This window comes from Tympanuchus pallidicinctus, unplaced genomic scaffold (genome assembly GCF_026119805.1).
Source record: "Tympanuchus pallidicinctus isolate F22 unplaced genomic scaffold, pur_lepc_1.0 scaffold1, whole genome shotgun sequence".
Taxonomy (NCBI): Eukaryota; Metazoa; Chordata; class Aves; order Galliformes; family Phasianidae; genus Tympanuchus; species Tympanuchus pallidicinctus.
Window position 1 is genome coordinate 105,144,256 of NW_026294618.1, and position 16,513 is coordinate 105,160,768.

Consider the following 16,513-nt stretch of genomic DNA (forward strand, 5'->3'; position numbering starts at 1 on the left):
ACTGCACGGACAGGGAGGCTTTTTTGGAAAGCATGAGTATTTTTCTGCTTAACAGCATTCTAGTAATTTTTGCTGGGGAATTTTTGCAGGGTTTTCAGAGCAGTCGAGAGCTGCCCAGGCTGCCCTGTGGGAGGGATGGCAAACCTCCTGACAGCTTTTATCAGGCAAATCGGGAGAACTTTTGAAAACTTCCACTCTGTTATAACAGCAATAAAGACCGACCAACATAACAGCAGATGCAAGCCTACGAACCAATGTCCTTCCAAACACGTGATCATTTCAGAGGTATCATTCAAGTGGCTGCAGAAATGACGGCTTCTGAAGGCTGACATTGTGCTGCGCTAAAAGCCTTCACAACACTGCGGAGAAAGGACCGGCTCTGTTTGCACTGACCGGATGGTGTCTCAAAGGAAAAAAAGAACGACCGAGCGCCCGGATGCTTCAGAGACTGTTTTGGGGACCGCAGAGTTGTTTCGGAGCTACAGAAACGAAAGCCACAAAACACTGGGCTTGTATCTGTCGTGCTGCTGCCGCCTGCTTAATGCGGGTGCTTTCTCAGAGCCTGCACTGTGTGTGTCAGGTTAAGCAGAAAATTGCTAACTCACTCCTTTTTGCAGCATGTGTGGACCAAATATTTAATTAAAGTCAAACCTGGTGTGCGCTATCGCATAATATAGCTTACCCGAACGTGCAACATAAAGACATTGTCCACCCGTGCTTGTGATTAATTCACCACTTACAGATGGCCAAGCCATGTGGGCATTATTCAGCCTGTTCCAAGTGCGAGACCCTCGCTGCTTGCCTGGGTGACCTAATGGAAACAGAGGGGCCAGGACGTGCTAAGTGAGAAACAAATACGCTGTGTCCACACAAATAAACTCAATATGCCCAGGAATGCTCTGGCTTTCCACCTATCTCAGTACAGAGCACCTTGCATTGGTGCTACTAACATTTCTTGCTTTCTAAAGCAGGATAGATACATTTTAAGAAGAGAGAAAATCTTACAGATTGGGAGATTATTGTCATTTTACAGAGGACAGAGATACGGAGAGATTGAGAATGTGTTCTGAAGTTATGCAGGACAGTTTTGCAGTTAAGAAACTGGAGAACAGATTTTTATCTCTTTCTCGTAAGAAATGCTTGGAAAATTAAAAAAATATATAACTGGTGTATTTATAAAACACTTCTACTAACTGAAGTATTTTAGAAACAAAAAAGTGACTTAAATCAGGATTTTTTTATGATTAGGAATCCAATGGTTTTAAATTCTTAATCAAGTAACACTACCTTTTTGTAAAGATAGAAATGAATCTCTTAAGATGAAGCACACATTTTTTGGCAGCAGTAGCTGACAGCAAAACATCCAAACCCAAGCCACTGGTTAATGCTGGACTTCAGTACCTTTAGCTTCAGACCCTGTACATGCGTTTTGTGGGGAATCGAGTTCAGGGGGAGAAGCAGAAGCAGGTTTTCTGGTAGCTTATTGTTTATATTTGACAGCTGCTGGAAACTGCTTACATGCTGGAAATATTAATAATCTTGATGGAGATAAGTGAGTCAGGCAGGCAGGAATTACAAGTGCTGTTTATCACATGGCTCTACTATGCGGCTGCAACTTCCTCTGGACAAGGCAGATAATGCGATTTGGTCGCAAACCACGCGCAGCAGACACTGGAATGTTTACTTGGAGCAGTAACCAGAAAATAAATGTGGTGGCAGGGCTAAGTGAAAGCCTTGCGCCTTCTCCTTAAACGCCGGGCTGCAGCACGGCAGCGATTGCTGCTCCTGGATGCAGGGATGCTCCTTGGAAGGGGATGCGTGCAGGTATGCTGCACGTGGGGAGCTGCTGACAGGCAAGCTCCTTGCATGGGGATACTCCATGGCCAGCGCTGGCACATCCCAGAGGGCAGCCCCACACCACAAGCACAAAGCAGGTGACGGTGGGCAGACACTCAGCTATGGACCTAATCTTCCAGCTTTTACTTGTTCTGATAGGAAAAGAGAAGACAAGGCCCGTGGGTTTGGTTTACTCGTGTCAGCGATGACAAAATGCTGCTGGTAGTCGCTTGGATCACAAAAATATCTAATAAAAAAAAACTGGCTAAGGATATAAGTGTAAGGATGCAAGGATGTAAGAGACATCTTCCAAAATGTACTGCTGTCTTTTGATCACTGCATGTATGAAAATACACACACACATACACACTTCTTATTCAAATACATACGCTTCAGTACCCTGCTCTGCAGGAAGGACACAGGACACAGCTCAGCCTTGCACTCAGTACTCTGTAGCTTCATCACAGCAGCATCAAAGTGAATGCATGCTGAACAGCCTCCCATGATAACACAGTATTCTCCAAACCACTGAACATCTGAACTCCTCAAGTTGTTCTCACCCTTGAAAATGAAACAACCAGAGGTGGGAAGAGGAAGATGATGCCATATTAATCATTCAAAACCGCTGCCAGGCTCATGAGACAATTCAGTAACCTGCAAGACAACTTTGCTTCTGTAAATCAGAAGCCAATATTTATCTCACCACTGCACCTGAATCATAAAGGAAAGCCTGCAGAAATTACCAAAATACTTTCTTGCACACTCACTTCAGAAATCTGGATAGCTCAGAAGTTGAAAAAGGGATTACTGACAGGTTAAATAGGATGAGTAGTGCAAAGGCAGGAGGATACTTGCAAAATAGTTTAAATAACTGAAGAGAGGAATCTGGTTTACTTAGCTGTGCACAGCAAAACAGGGCGCAGCAGCACACGGCTGCACAGCCCAGCAAAGCCATGGAAATGCAGAGGAAGTCTGCAAACAACCATCTGAGCAGGGCATGATTAATATGTAACGCTCCTGCCACAGTGTTCTGCATTGCTTACTAATGTACCTGCTAGGTAAACACACAGCCCTGTAGGATGGTGGGAAAAATTACCTCAGAAACCTGTGTCAAATGGGGAAGGTCAATGTTTGATTGTGCACTTGCACATAGAAACTTCAGGGTATTTTTTTCCCAATAGCAGTCTCATCAATCAGCTGAGATTATATTCAACTACAGATCTGCTGGTGAAAGTCTGCATTTCATGTTTTCAAGCAAGATGCTACAGATGTTACTGAAATGGTACGTATATGCCAACAAGTCACGATGCTGTTGTTATCTATAGGATTCATGTCAAATAACAGGCATGCTGCAAGACAGCTTTTGACTGTAATTACACAAAATGATTTTGCCCCTTCCAGTTTATTACAGATCTTTTCATTATTTCTGGGCCTAACACTAAATAGCTCAGTTTCAGCTCTATTATACTTGATAATTTACATTCATTACAAACAGGGATAGGTAACCGTGGGGCTTATTATCACATCCATTACCAGCAACACCATTTGCAAGATGCTCTACACTAAACAGACTTGTTGCTGCAGTGATACAGGCTGGGAAATTGCTTTAGATGGTATGAAGGAAGAGCACATTAGGAAGGGCAAATTAGTAGGGATGTCCTGGCTTTAAATTAGAAAAAAAAAAAAAGGAGAGGAAAAAAAAAAAAAAAAAAAAAGAAATATGTGTTACCATTTGGGTTTTCACAATCACTGGGCTTTTCACAATCACTACAGATGTCCCAAAACGGAGCAGAGCTGAGGATGGAATGAGGGACCCCATCCCTGCAGCAGTGCCAGCCCCGTGCCCAGCGCTGTGGGGCAGGCACTGAGCAGCACCTGGCCCTGCCGTGCGGGGCCCTGCCTGGCAGCTGACAGCAAAATCTCCCTGCCAGGTGGCTGCGCCTCAATTGCATCAGCTAGGCATTGTAGGGTTAACAAGGATCCAGAGGAAATCTTTTATTCATATAACACAGTATGCCTTTTGTCGATCTTTGAATAATGTTGCTTAAAATCCATTAAATTAAAATACTCTTTCAGACGCACAGACTGCAACAGGTACAGCAGTCAGCATCCACTGCTTTCTGCTCGCCCGGCTTTGTCGTGGGCACACTCGTTTGGTGACAATGTGATTCCCAACAGCAGATGATTAAGGCAGCATTTAAACCAACGTGGTTGCGTTTTGTTTTTTTTTTCCCTGGAAGTGACCTCTCAGTAGGGAGAACGGATTCCCCTTTCAGCGCACAGCTCGGCCACTGTACATGCTGCGATGTCTCTTGGTTTCCCCAAAGGAGTAAATTAAAATTCTGGAGCATTATTATGAAATCTGCTTTTTCACTTGTGCGGTGGGAGGTGCGGGGAGGAAGCAAAACCGAATAAGGGACTCCTTCACAAAGGGACAAGCCCACAGGCAGCTTCTAATTGCTCCTAAAATGTTTTAGTGTCTCTAGAACGTCTTCCACCTCTAATGGGTTTTAAGCAAGTGTAGCCTGCCATAGTGGCTTACCATCACCTTTGTTTATGGAGCAGAAACAGGAATTAATGATTGAACTGTATGATGGAGCACTGAAACAACCACGTTCTAAATTCAAATGTGGGGTACGGAAATGGCACATCACAGGGTACAGAGGAGGGACGACAGTCTCCAGTGCAAAGTTCCCCAGGAACTCAGAACGGGATTGCACAAATATACAGGGGAAAACGTCAGCAATTCTGCTGTAAAGGCAGCGAGGCACTGGAGGAGGCTTCATGCTCCTGCCCATCACCAAGGTGCCTGGGTTATGAAGTGTGCATTTCCACCACGATGAGATTAGAGGCTGATTCCCACAATGACAGCACTTTGTTAAAATGGAAAATTAATCTGATTTGAGAAGGCAAACGAGTGAGCTAGTAGTGCTGCTGAGGAGGCTACGATACGGAGTGGGAAGTGACTCCTGCTCCCCTCTGCGAGCTGGCAGCGTGCAGGACGAGCGCTGCTGACAAGCGTGCCGCTTCAGAGCCATTCCCCCAAGGCCATCCGAAATCACACAGCAGCCCCAGCAAAAGAGCCGAGCTCTGCTCAGCGCAGCCGAGTCCATCTGCTTCCTGCCAGCCCTCTGGACACAGCTCGCTCGAGGCGACACAAACCAGCGTGCGGGGCTGCCGGATGCCCAGCTGAATCACTGCTTTTGGAGACAAGTATTTCTCCTTTCTTTTTTTTTTCATTTTTTATTCAGGGTACAAAGAGGAAAGCCTTCGGCAGTGCTTAGGTTGCCCAGCCCTCATCACCGACACGGGCTTCTTTTTGTTCTCAGTTTTCATTAAACCACGCTGTTTTCTGAATATTAACGCTATTTCTTCAAGACAGCATCCTTTCAGTTCATTTTCTGATGCCTTTGAAGTCCCTCACTGCTGAGTCATTTCAGCTATAAAAGGAGATGATGGGGATCCCAACGAGAAAGGGGAAGAGCAGAGGATAAAATTTTAATGAAGCATCAAAGCTGCTGGAGTAAACAGGGAAGGAGAACAGGGCCGGTGATGCAGGGCCAAAGCCACAGCGCAGCAAGAAAATATTTAATATTTCAAGAGCAGGCTTATGGTCATATTTATCTTAACTCATCAGTTAAGATAAATAAGATAAGTTATCTTAGCTCTCCAGTTCTTGTTGTCATTTTATCGGTTAAATACCTGCTGAGCCAAAAGCTTCATCAACTAACACCTTTTAATTAAATTTTCAATTTTAATTAACATAAGAGAAACTTCATGAGAAACGCTTTTGAATGTTACCTAGTTTATGGCTTGATCTGCAGCTTATTTTTGTAATCACACCTTCTTCAAAGCTACGATTTTCTACTGCTTGAGAAGCACAACAGCTCTGAATTTTGAGGCAGAAGCTGCTGAGTGCAATAGGCGACGCTTCCTACAGCATCCATCTGCAGGGGTACTTTGTGGGTATTCAGCTTACCCCCTCAAAACTCAACCACCACATTTCCCCCAGTTTTAGTAAGGAAGATTTTTATCACTCCGTTGTCCTCTACCAAGCACAGTCACTGCTGAAATCACTCCCACACAACCAACACTTCCCATATTTACCATCACGGGGGATTCCGCCAACCATTTCTGAGCAGTCTATAACACAAGAAGAATCAATATTTTGGCAGAGGTAAGGGTAGCTGTAAGCATGTCTCCCCACGCAGATTTGCTAGGATGCCCGTGCCATGACCTGCAGCCATCCCCTGCTACGTGAGCTGCGAGTCGGCCCTGCGAGCAGCCTGCAAAACCGCAGCTCTTTGCTGGAAAATATCCACTGCAACACAATTAGCCCGTCCAAATAATTTCACTTGCTAATTAACTTTGGAAATACACGACGGGCTTGTCTTCGAGAGTTATTGTAACGGACTTCAGAGTGCACATGACACCACCGAGCTTTTTTTGATTTTAAAACCGGATTATATGACTCAGTAGAACAGCAGTAACGCTGCCACCTACGTGGATTACTTACAATTAAATATTTGGGCTTTCTGCAACATTATTTTCGATAAATGCCTTGGCTTTGCCTTGGTATTTATCTGTGCAGGCACACTGTTATCTGATCCCAGCGTACAATGCCATCAATATTACCGCATATTTATATTCTGCTACCTTGAGCAAGGTTTGGCTACCAGGGTATTAGAATCCGCCTACAGGAGGCAGATACTGTTCTGCAGCTCAAAACAATGACCAGCACTTCTGAATGAAAAGAGAGAAAGTGAACATTAGCACATCAAAGGCCCTGTGCTGAAAGAAGAAAAATTGCGCGATGCACACTTTAATCTTTCTGACAATCTATGCACCGACTGAACTGAATTCTATTTCTCACACAAATGTGAATGCTTGATACAAGGACATCTTTACCAAGAGCAAAAAGAACACAGGGGGACATGCTAGCACAGTCTTTGAACTTTTAAAATATGGATTAACAAGCAATAATATTTAACTAGCGAGAGAACAGCCTCTTTCTTGTCTCTCTTAATAAACCCAAATCATATAAAAACACTTTTGCTAGGTGATAGGCATACTGACAGAATGTTAGAAATACTTATATGCTGAGTTAAAAAACAATCTAGGACATTTTCCAGCGAATGGAATACAAGCAATATTACAGTCTTCAACTAAATGTCTGTTATTTAACATCAGATACCCTCCATAGAGCAGCCTTAAATGCAATTCACTTAATTAGCACTTGTATTTAGCTAAGGGCAGAACAGGACTTGTGTTTACATGCTTAAAAGGCAATACTGCTAGAACATGTATGCAGCACACATTTACACTAATCACACATCCTGCTGCAGTAAGCTCAGTGATTTCTGCCCTTCACTCTTCTCCCCACAGCCATCACACATCAGCGACTGCCTGGAGAGGAACCAGGGGGACAAGCAAAACAAGCCAAAGGCATGATTTTCTCAGCTCCCTTTCTTCACCAGGATGCTCTGATTACTGCTGAAATTTCACTGAGGTCATCTGTGCAGTTTTTGCCTGCTGACCAGTGGCTGAACTGCTGGGCTCAAGCGCTCGCAGCGAGCATGGCGATACATCCCAGAGCTTTCTTCCTGTAAACAAAACTGCATCCTCCTAACTAGATGCTTGTAAAGGAATGCCACAGCTTTACAAGCAAGCCTTGCTAAATGCACACGATGAGTGAATTTGTTCCTCCCTTCTCTTAAAAAAAAACAACAAACACATTTGAATCATTGGGTTGTGACTCAATCGCAGCCATCGGAATGATGTCTCAGAACAAGCCAAATAAATCACAACACTCAACATATGAAACATCACAAATGGAAAAGGCTGAGCCAGAGGAGCTTAGACCTGATCCTTGGCACAAATCAACATATTCCCAAACAAAACATACACACTTCCCAAAAGGTCTGCGAGAAATCATTTTTCTCACACATTTGCCTGAGTCCTGAGAGGGGATTCAAAGCTAACTGCTCGGGAGCATTCTGTTTTGGGACCTTGGAAACACTCAGCGTTCAGCTGAGACTGGTCCAAAAGAGGATGGTAACTCAAAGAAAACCCAAGTAAAAGATCAGTGGGGCTGGGAACTCTAACAAAATAGAAAAGGTTGCTTTTTCCCCGTCTTAGACATTAATCTGTGATGAAGATAAACGAACAAGAAAAAAAAAAAAAACCAACCAACCAAACAAACAGCAAAAACCCCACAAATAAACCACAAAACCAACTTGTGAAATTAGAAGGCAGGCGATGCAACCCGCTTTTCCAAACACTGCAGCTGCAGCCCCATGCCCCGGGCTTCTGTTTCACTACGTTTCCCTTCTCTAGGGCACGGTCTCTCTCAAAGCACTGGCTGAAACGCGTGCTGCAGGAGAACAGAGGGCCTGGCCCAGACAGATGGCCTGCCCTGGGATGCTGAAAGGGATTCTGAGAGTTGAGCAGTATGACTTCATTCTCGTCCCGAATATTTGAGGCAAAGCCCAACCACGGAACTACAATGCTGTATGATAAAGAAGAGCCAGCAATGGGCCTGGAATGCAAGAAAAGGTGTTCTTTTTTCTCTTACTAATTGCTTGAGCTCCAGAGTTACTCGTGGGATTAATGTGACGTTCTAATTTAGTACAGCTATTTGGCTACCATTTCCTCATGTACAGAAATCTTCTAGCACTGCTTCTCCTAAAAATCCTCACACTTGAAATGCAGCCTTTTCTCTCTGGTCAGGGAGCAGAAATTTACTTCCATCTTTAAAAATCATTTGTTCTTTCTGCATAAATCACCGCCTCACCACATCCTGCACAGCCAGATAGCGCAGCAGAAACACCCCAAGCATTTAGGAATTTCTGTCCTACTGCTTTCTCATTCTTTGCTGCTCTGGACCATTATTACCACAGTCCCTGTGATACCTCCAGCAGCACTGGCAGATCCACTCAGCCCTAAAATCTCATTATACTGACTAGTACAAAAAAGTAACAAAGCTGTCTCAGTCCTGGGGCTTTAAATGCAACAAAAAGATGAAACTCAAGGGGATGAAAATGTGCATCTGCCCACACTGTCTTTCTCATTTTCTTCCATTAAGTGCTAAACATAAGAAAAACACAACATTTTGTTTAGTTGGTCTCTGTACACCTTCTTCAACAATACCAGGGGAGATTAAAAATTGTTGTCCTGGGCATTAAAAAGGATGATAAAGTCCACGTGAGCTTTTCGTTTGCAGTGCCTGTATTGCAGAGATTGTAACTGATACCTAAAAAATGACACCACAAGTAAAATCTCTCTACTCTGCTTCATGAAATCCGAGGACTTTGTGTGTTGACTTTTGGGATTCCAAAATGCACGTTGCTGTGGTATTAAAAAAAAAAAGGAAATGCTGGCATACAAATCCTACCCTATTCAACAACTTGAGAATACTAAGAGCTTTTACAAGGCAAAGAACACGTTAAAAGTTCATTAATTAAACAGCGCTTGTGAACAGATGGAATGACTATCTGGGCTCTAATTACTGTAAGTTGGTACAGAGGTTTGCAGACCTTAATGAGGTTCAATAAAATGAATGATTACACATCAATCACAATTAGAGAAACCTGTAAGATGAGCTGAATTATCATGGCAACAAGTCATAAAACACGGGAGCACAAAAAGCAGCAGGCTCTGCAAAAGCTAATCAGGAAAATGTTTCTGCTTTAAAAGAGGTCTGATGGATTTGAACAATCCCTCCCTACTGCCAACCCCACAAACGTGTTGGCTGCTTTAATAGAAGAGTTCTACCATCGTTCTCTTTCTTCTGGATAAGTGCTGAGCAAAGTGCAGGGGAGGACAGCAGCGAACGAGTTAGCGGAAGGAAAGCAAACCAGGCAATGCTCTGAACCATAACTGGCTGAGGAAATGAAGGGAGCAGGAATTTTCTGTCACACATTAAATACATTACTGAAAATAAAGACACTGATGTGTCTTTTTATCGTGAGGATGTCAAACGGCAGGTAAACAGCCTGCCTAAAACCAGAGCAATGAAACAACTATCAGCAGCTACCTGGAACACCGGGGTGAGGTTATTCACAGCTGCTAGGTGCAGTGCAGCAGCTGTTTCTGTAGTGCCGAACCTTTACAATCACAAGGAATTGTATCTAGCAGTTAAGGACAGAAAACAGATCATATTTAACAGCTAAGGACAGAAAACAGATCGCAGTCCCTTCTGTTTCTTACCCCTGGATCTGCCCTGGGAAGCAGCGATGTCAGAGCCCAGTGTCCCAGCTGTGCCAGGTGCTGGGGAGAGGATGGCTGGGATGGGGACAGACATTCAGAGTGAGGGGAGGAGTTGTGATGTGCAAAGCCTCCAAGCACCAGCTTCAGTGCTCACTCCCCCAAGGAGCAGGCACAGCTCTGTGATAACCTTCTTGGTGCTTCTATCCTTCCATCCCCTTAACAGCGCTGCTCTGGGAGCCACACCATCCAAACACTCCAGAAGCCAACTTCCAACACCAGGGAGCTCATTAGTCATGGGTGTGACACGAATTAAGGTAAGATCTTTCAGCTTAAGAAAAAAAAAAAAAAAGCTTGAGGTTATTTTAATGACTTCACTTTCACGATGCTGCACTTCTGGCATCATGGCTTTATAGCAACAAAAAGCTGAGCTAACTCCAGGCTTGGTTCAGTGATAATGCAAACAAGTGAACTCACTGCTATGGAAACAACACTACTGAAAGGTGGGCAGGGGAATGCCAGCAAAGCCAACAAATTACGGACTAGCCAAGTTTTGTACATCATTCTCACTGTTAAAGAGGTGACAAGGAACGAGATGGATATCCTAAGCTGGTACTGATAAACGTAGCTGTGCAGCAGAAGGTAGGGTTTCTAAACCTGGTTTCTGACTTGGTTCAGGCCAACTGGGAGACAGGACTAAAAAACTGAAAATGAAGTAATTTATTTTTTTTTTAAACAGAAAATGCTGTATGCTTACTAAACACTTAGTATTAGATTCAAGAAGTTATTAAAAATTATAAGACAACTGCAGTTACTTTAAAATACACACCAAAAGATAATACTGATGAAAGAAAACATGAAGATGAATATGCCAATGAGCCCAGAATGAAAAAGCATCTTTCTCCTATTCCTTTCTGTTTCTGTCTCCAAGCTTTCACTCCCAGCCTAAAAAACCATCTCCAGTAACAGAATATTTCAAAACTCTTTCAACTGCCTGTAGAAGGAAAATCTTTCTTTAAAGGAATGATACAGGACTACAGCGATGCTCATTACAATAGTATTTGCAAATTAGCCATTTACATCATGGATCCCACTTTCTGAATGTCAGGTTCATAGGAACAGCAGGCTGCAGGGAGGCCAGGGGGAGATCTGGTCTCACCTCCTCACAGTGTGGTCAGCACTGACTTCTGCAGCTCACTTTTGCTAAGAGGGAAACGATGCCATTAAAAAACTTCCAACCAATTAGAAAAAATTCAAAGCTACACTTCAAATTCTTCCAGTAGAGAAAACAATTTCTTAACTTTTGAATGAATGATTACAGCACACATAGCTCATGAGAAGCAAGTTTTCTTCAGAAAAACAGGAGAAGTTTGACGAAAAGAATACAAAACACTTTGAAGATTGTATATTTGCAGTTTTGCAAGTTCCTTTGCAGTTGGGGATGCGTCCACGAGGATGCAAGGATGCATTCCAGCTGGTGGCCTGCGACCCACGGAGATGCACACACACATCTCAAAGACTCCAGGCTGCCCTCTGCGATGGAGACAGAGGCTTTAAAGTTGGCAGCAGGGCTTCAGGAATGGTGAGTAGCCAGCATGTGCCCACAGCAGGCCAGCACGTGGTCCCTGCCCCCCGTAGCTCCCAGTGTCTCCCAGGTGGGAGTGCTTTGGCCAGGACTCTCCTTACATGTAGCATCCTGTGCAGGAGCTGGACCAGCACCCAGGGCTTCTCCAGGCACAATCCCAGCTCCCAAGGAGTTAGTCCAGCTGGGATGAGGCCATCTCCACACCTCCTCCCGCATCCCTTTGTTCTTTTGTTGTGATGGAGCAGCGCAGGGCTTCCTGCCCCACCACACGTGCCTCTGCCAGGCTTTGTGTCTAGCAACAAAAGTGGAGAAGCCCAAGCTTTTCAGTCTCCTCTAACGAGTCTTCTCATGACCTATATAATTTCAAGCAGTACGTGCTTTAGTTTTTTTCCGAGTTTTGTGATTTAATCGGATGATCACGCTGTAAAAATTAAGACCTATCTTCTTAATCTAAATTATGCAGGGTAATTCCACATAATTTTATTAAAATGTAGGAATGATTGCCGTACGCTCTGCACAAAGGAATTAGTCTGGAGGGCTAAGAATGAGCACGAGTGGGACCAGCTGCTCCCTCTAGTTGGAAAGCAAGTTATTTTTCTTCCCAAAAAGTACAAGGGAAACACAGCCAGATATTAAAAGCAATATTGCTATTGCAATAAATGGCTAGGTAACTCACACTGCAATACACGGCTGCTGGACATCGCTTTGATTCTTTCTGAATCCAGAATGAGTTTTTATTATCTGAGCCAAGTTCCAGCTACTATTCTGCTATGTAAGTACCAAAGAATAAAAAACTCCCCACGTCTCACAACAAATCCACTCTGGAACAAAAAGAAGAGCCCTGTACGTCAGAGAAGTGTTTTGAGAGCAGCATTCTGCAGCATTTTAAAATAACCGTTAGGACTTGCATACGCTTTAAATAAATATAGGGTTTCATTTATTGATCCAGAAGCCACCTCCTTACATTTCCAAAGCTTTGAAACTAAAGAGGAGGCTTTTTAGCCCGAGGGGTTAAAAGTGTGGGTGTGGAAGTGGGCTTTTGTTAGAAAAATTAGCAATGCTATGAGTCATTGTGCATTAGCGGCAGAATAGTTTTGCATCTTGTATGAATCCAGACACCATATGCCATGCGAGGGCCTGCTACTTTATGCGGTGCCGCTGCTGCCGGGCGGCCACGTGGGCATCCCCAGCGGAAAGGCTGTCTGTGCGCGGCGGCGGGCGCAGGAACCCGGTGATCCGGACACGCCGGACATTGTCGCGAGCAGCAGGAACAGCTGGTAAGCTAGCGGAGCTCGCCGAGCGAGCAAAGACAGCGCCGGCGCCCAGCCAGCATGCTAATGAGCGTGCACAAAGCCGAGCGGCCGCGGCACGCATCCTGCGTGGCTTGGGACCCTCTGCTCTGCTCCTCCGAGGGATCCCGGCCACACCGATGGAACGGCCAAAAGGCGAAGACACCCCGAGGAAACCGAAGTGCCGGGGAGCGTTTGGGCATGAAGTACTGAAGGATGCAGCGGAGATCTCAGCCACGCAAATCCTCGTCAACTTAACAGGGGTGGAACAGCCAACTTAGCACCACTCAGTTTGAAAACGCAACCCAAAACTGTTCATCTGTATGCATGGAGAAAAAACGTTTAAATAAAGTATCTGTCTGAATCTATCCATTTCAGCTGCTGTCACCACAGGAAGACAATCATAAAATCACAGAATGGCCTGGCTTGCAAAGGAGCACAGTGCTCATCCAGTTCCAACCCCCTGCTCTGTGCAGGTCACCAACCAGCAGCCCAGGCTGCCCAGAGCCACATCCAGCCTGGCCTTGAATGCCTGCAGGGATGGGGCATCACAGCCTCCTTGGGCAGCCTGTGCCAGTGCCTCACCACCTTTTGTGTGAAAAACTTCCTCATATCTAACCTAAACCTCCCTTGTCTCAGTTTAAAACCATTCCCCCCTCACCCCCCTTACCCAAGAGGCGCTGGTTAACCACAGCTCAGGTGCTGATATGTGACAGAACGCAGCACGCAGGGCTCTGTCCATCTCTCAAGCTCACACCTGACTACAGGATCTTCTCAGTTATGAGCAATACTACACCACACTGATCTGCCACTGCAACTTGAATTGAAGCCAGCAACCCTTCTGCACAACTCTGGATTGATTTAGGACAGAGGAGTTTAAAGAAGTATTTGAAAACCCCAACTTCTGCAAAATTACTCATGTGCAAATAAAATGTTTTCTTTATTCCATTTCTTTGGCAGTAACAAAAGTGTCATCCAAAGCAGCAGTTCCTCCATGGCGGTGATTTAGGATTCCAGTTCCCAATTCAAACCCTGGCCTGCTGCTTGCATTTCTCCAGAAAGACCCCTGACTCTCCAGACTTTAGTAGGGATGAAGCTGTGTGCTTTGTGGCTTCCAATGACTGTATGAGTACATCATTTAACATAGCTGAAGTTCACCTTCCTTCTTTCTGACACACTGAATTCACTTTTTATTTTAAAGAACACTATGCTCATGACGTCACTGAATCACAGGCTCTTTTTTAGGACTGTTCATCAAATCACTTGGCAGATAAAAGCCTGTTGGAGTTTACTGACTTTTACTGAACAGAAGCCAGCTGCAGCAGGAGCAGCAGTAAATGTGTAAAACAATAACAGTGCTCTGTGTTACAGCACAAAAATTAATGGCATTGTTAAGAGGAAATTACAAAGACATCCAAAATCATGGGAAGACTCGAGGGCATTGGCCTGGTAATGCATGTGGAAGGGTATTTCAGCAGAGAAAATACCTGGAAACCCCAAGCAGAGTCTCAGCAGTGACTGGTGGGGAATGGAGTAGCTGAGAGCAATGCAAAGGGAGAATTTGGCTGGGTGTGGATAACAAACTGCGATAACCATTATTTTTTCAGTGGGAATCTCCCGCATGGGGAACGAGGGACCAAGGGAGCTGGGATGGCATGAGTTCTTGTTGCAAGACAAGTTCCATGAATAAAGAAACGGTTGCCTTCTTTTGCACTGTCTGGAGCTTAACTCACTTTTTAATCAACTACTTATACACTATGCAACCTTCACTACTGCCTGCCTTCCCTCCTGTAAAATGAAGAAAACAAGCAGGTAGCAGAGATGTGGATGCAAGACGTGTGCGTTACAAGGGAACATGTCAGGGATGGGTATGTAAGATGCATACACAAAAATACAGGAACTTAAACCCGTTGTGTCCATGTCAGCATGGAACACGCAACGTTCAGACCTGTGCAAGCATTATGCACTCCTCAGACATTCACAAGTGGGCTGCAGTAGATTTCTCCGCCAGTCTATGAAGAGCACTATGAATAAGAGCTGAAGAGCCGCCTCCACAATCCCATGTAATGCCACCTAAAAGCTTTGCCTCGCATGACTTATTACGGGCTGCGGCAGATTAGAGGCATCGATCGCTGCCCGGACAAGGCTGTGCTGTGAGCAGGGGAGGCAGAGGAGGGAGGCGGTCGGCCATCGATCGGCCCCGCTCCGAGGGGTCTGCGCACTTCTGCCAGCCCAGGCCTGGGGACCAGCAGCACGGCAAGCACGCCGCCCTCCACACAAAGCGGTGCAGGAGCGGCCAAAGATCTGCCTGCGAGCCAGAAGCCGTCATTTGGGCAGAAAACTGTCAGATGCCGTGTCATATAAATTGTCACAGCTCTCGTGACACATGCTTTAGAATTTCATAGTCATTTCTAACAGCATCTACATAGCCCAAGGGCATGACTTCTTCGGATGGAAGAAGGGGAACAAATTATGAGCTCCTCTCTAAAAAGATTAGCAGGCTTTCCATTTCACTTGCGAGGTGCAATCAAGCACCTCTTTATAACCAGAGTATAGCTCTGAAGGCAAGCTCAGCGAAACGCAGTTTGTAAAGTGCACAAAACATCTTTTCAAATACCTTACAACACACGTGCAGAAAAAAAATGAGTCCTTTACACAGCTGACTCACAGCAAACGGTTCTTCTTTAGCCTGGCCACTCAGATCATCGCTCCACGTTAAGTTAATCATAAACTGGTTTACAGAAGCAATTCATTCTGAAGTCAAAGCTGATGATCTTCTCTTAAGCTCGATATTCTAGATATTAATGTATAGCAGATATGATCATATCTGGATACAATTTAAGGAGTTAAAGTGGTGGTTGGTTTTTTTTGTTGGTTTTTTTTTTTTTTTTTTTTTTTTGTTATTTTTACATATTTAGATGGCCTTTGATTTGATCCTCTTGAGCTGCTTGTTTGGTACGGGTAAGCAGGCAAGCCATGCTCACTACAGTGCATAAACCTTTACAAGTTATTCACACAGCAAATCACCTCTCCAAAGTATGGGCTGCTTTCTCCTGGCCCATAGAGTTGGGAATCTTAAGCAGGGAAATGGTGACATCCAGTGCTCAGATACTATGTAAAGCATATGCATCCTCCTAGTGCTTTCTGTTTGCTCTAGCTCACAGACACGGCCAGCGTCTGCTGCACAGATGCACCAAGGCACAGATGTATTATGTTGCAGCAATGCACTGAGGACACCCAAGGTAAACTAAGGAAGAATTTACATCTCACTTTCAGATTTTCCTCTCTGACTGAATAGCAATAAAAAAAAGCAGACAACTTTGGAAACAATACCTCAGCCTGCAATTGTGATGTCTTCTCTTTTTTTCCTGCTTGCCAGACTAAGCGTATTTGAGATCAGCCTTTACGAAATTCTGTTGATGAAAGAAAGGTAGAAGCAGCACAGCTTATATTAGCTGCTCCTGCTAGGATTACATCTCTGAGAACACTTTCCTAGCTACCTGAAACACTGTTCTGATAGAAAACGAGCAGATGAGTCTGCACAGCCCCCCACCTGTGAGTTATTTCTTCTTCCCCCAAAGAGCATCTCAACACCATA

General features: G+C 44.6%; 1 protein-coding gene across 3 annotated transcripts in view; it reads right to left on the bottom strand.

The window, feature by feature from the left end:
• RALGAPA2 (Ral GTPase activating protein catalytic subunit alpha 2) overlaps nt 1-16,513 on the bottom strand; it is a 118,366-nt gene that overhangs the window by 20,147 nt on the left and 81,706 nt on the right. The gene's annotated exons all lie outside the window — the stretch shown is intronic.